This window comes from Salvelinus sp. IW2-2015, unplaced genomic scaffold (genome assembly GCF_002910315.2).
Source record: "Salvelinus sp. IW2-2015 unplaced genomic scaffold, ASM291031v2 Un_scaffold1081, whole genome shotgun sequence".
Taxonomy (NCBI): domain Eukaryota; kingdom Metazoa; phylum Chordata; class Actinopteri; order Salmoniformes; family Salmonidae; genus Salvelinus; species Salvelinus sp. IW2-2015.
The window spans coordinates 41,242-44,584 of NW_019942720.1; the positions used below are offsets into that span (position 1 = coordinate 41,242).

General features: G+C 43.7%; 1 pseudogene; it reads left to right on the forward strand.

Annotated features, from left to right (window-relative positions):
• Nucleotides 1-3,343, forward strand: part of LOC112069690 (roundabout homolog 2-like) — a 141,846-nt pseudogene that overhangs the window by 11,064 nt on the left and 127,439 nt on the right.

The following is a 3,343-nucleotide window of genomic DNA, read 5'->3' on the forward strand; positions in this document are numbered from 1 at the left end:
TTTAGGAGTTTAAGACCCAACATCTCACCACCATCACAGGCCAACCTAGTGTTGGGCCGAGAGACCTGTTAACACTGTTAATCCCAACCAGGAGAGGTCAACAGCCCACATTAGATAAATCTCATGGTCAGCCATTACACTTTTGTCATTAAATGAGAATGTTTTGTCATGAAATCAAATCTCTTATACGAAGGCATCTTGAAGTGTGAAAATKATCTTGATTGTAAGATCAACAGTAAAAGTGTTTTACTTTAGATAATGAGGAAGTAATGCCTCATTGAGAGCAGAAGACAGAGAAAAAAGATGGCCCTGTATACAGCATGTCAGTGTGTTTCCTGGAAAACAATGAATCACTCCTCTGGTGGTTTATTTGTGTAGGAGAGCGTGGACGTGTCTCGGGGATTTGCCAAGTGTGCTAAAGTTTGACAACGACACATTTGTTTATGTTGCATTACAACACATTCAGATGGGSCGGGAAACAGCGAAAGTGGAATGAGACATCCCACATGTAATATATCTCTGCTGGATCCTTGAGTGTGTCTGCTCGGTCTGCCCTCACTGACGCACTCCTTAATGGGAATGTGGAGGGTCCAGTTGAGTAATAAAGGTACTTTTCCTGGGTTGGTGAAAGGGAGTGTAATGCTTGGCTGTTGGGTGARAGAGGGGTTAAGAGGGGGTAAGGCCTGTGTCCTCCCCCTGAGGGACACATGAAACAGAGACAGTTAGCTGTTAGCTGTTAGCTGCGTTCTGTTCATTTATTTCATTCTATCCTCACAAGGTTTTCTCTGTGTCTTTCTCTGTGTTAAGCTTAGCTACATTATGTCTACCTAACTCTCCTGATGCCATTGTGACTGAGACAGTGCTGCTGTTTGTGAACACTGACGACTGTCATTCATTCAGCTCCAGCCTGGATGAATGGCCTTAAGTGGTTACTGTGGCATTATTGTGACAGTCCTTGGTGTGTGTCTTCCAATCAGAAGTAATGGAAGGAACGCGCTGCATGGAAGCTCTATACACTGTGCTGTCTAGAACCTAAAAGGGATCTTTGGCTGTCCCCGTAGGAGAACCCTTTGAAGAACCTTGTTTGGTTCCAGGTAGAATAATTTTGGGTTCCTTGTAGATCCCTTTCCACATAGGGTTCWACAGGGAACACAAAATATTTCTACCTGAAATGGTTCTCCCATTTGAACAGCCGAAGAACCCCTTTGGMACCCTGTTTTCTAATAGTGTAGGACATGCCCATTTTGATTTGTCCTTGTGGTGCCTGACTGTTCTTTTGCTTGAACACCCCACACCCCCTTGATCGTGCCCCATGCTTCAACTCTGTCTAACTCTGAGTTCTAACCCTGGTGTTTCTGCCCTTTGACCCCAGCTGYACCCCAGTTTGTCATCAGGCCGCGGGACCAGATCGTGGCCCAGGGTCGCACCGCAACCTTCCCCTGTGAGACCAAGGGMAACCCGCAGCCTGCAGTCTTCTGGCAGAAGGAGGGAAGCCAGGTAAGAAGAGCACGTAAACACCTCTCAATGACCCATAGCAGGGCCAGGAGCTTTTCCTGAACACCCGACCTGACCAGGAAAAACTACTGGTCCGTAAAACATCTTGGTCCAGTCTTCATCTACTGGTCCTGTAGTGTAAAGAACTGTAAAACAAAGCTGTTTTACAGTTTTTACACTACAGGACAGTAGATGAAGACTGGACCAAGATGTTTTACAGTTCTTTACACTACAGGACCAGTAGATGAAGACTGGACCAAAGATGTTTTACAGTTCTTTACACTACAGGACCAGTAGATGAAGACTGGACCAAGCTGTTTTACAGTTCTTTACACTACAGGACCAGTAGATGAAGACTGGACAAGCTGTTTTACAGTTCTTTACACTACAGGACCAGTAGATGAGACTGGACAGCTGTTTTACAGTTCTTTAACTACAGGACCAGTAGTGAAGACTGGACCAAGCTGTTTTACAGTTCTTTACACTACAGGACCAGTAGATGAGAGACTGGACCAAGCTGTTTTACAGTTCTTTACATACAGGACCAGTAGATGAAGACTGGAAAGTGTTTTACAGTTCTTTACACTACAGGACCAGTAGATGAAGACTGGACCAAGCTTGTTTTACAGTTCTTTACACTACAGGACCAGTAGATGAAGACTGGACCAAGTGTTTTACAGTTCTTTACACTACAGGACCAGTAGATGAGGACTGGACCAAGCTGTTTTACAGTTCTTTACACTACGGACCAGTAGATGAAGACTGTGAGACTCGGACCAGCTGTTTTACAGTTCTTTACACTACAGGACCAGTAGATGAAGACTGGACCAAGATGTTTTACAGTTCTTTACACTACAGGACCAGTAGATGAAGACTGGACCAAGCGTTTTACAGTTCTTTCACTCACAGGACCAGTAGAATGAAGACTGGACAAGAATGTTTTACAGTTCTTTACACTACAGGACCAGTAGATGAAGACTGGACCAAGGTTTTACAGTTCTTTACACTACAGGACCAGTAGATGAAGACTGGACCAAGCTGTTTTACAGTTCTTTACACTACAGGACCAGTAGATGAGAACTGGACCAAGATGTTTTACAGTTCTTTACACTACAGGACCAGTAGATGAAGACTGGACCAAGCTGTTTTACAGTTCTTTACACTACAGGACCAGTAGATGAAGACTGGACCAAGATGTTTTACAGTTCTTTACACTACAGGACCAGTAGATGAAGACTGGACAAGATGTTTTACAGTTCTTTACACTACAGGACAGTAGATGAAGACTGGACCAAGCTGTTTTACAGTTCTTTACACTACAGGACCAGTAGATGAAGACTGGACCAAGATGTTTTACAGTTCTTTACTACAGGACCAGTAGATGAAGACTGGACAAGTGTTTTACAGTTCTTTACACTACAGGACCAGTAGATGAAGACTGGACAGAGCTGTTTTACAGTTCTTTACACTACAGGACCAGTAGATGAAGACTGGACCAAGATGTTTACAGTTCTTTCACTACAGGACCAGTAGATGAAGACTGGACCAAGATGTTTTACAGTTCTTTACACTACAGGACCAGTGATGAAGACTGGACCAAGATGTTTTACAGTTCTTTACACTACAGGACCAGTAGTGAAGACTGGACCAAGATGTTTTACAGTTCTTTACACTACAGGACCAGTAGATGAAGACTGGACCAAGCTGTTTTACAGTTCTTTACACTACAGGACCAGTAGATGAAGACTGGACCAGATGTTTTACAGTTCTTTACACTACAGGACCAGTAGATGAAGACTGGACCAAGCGGTTTTACAGTTCTTTACACTAACAGGACAGTAGATGAAGA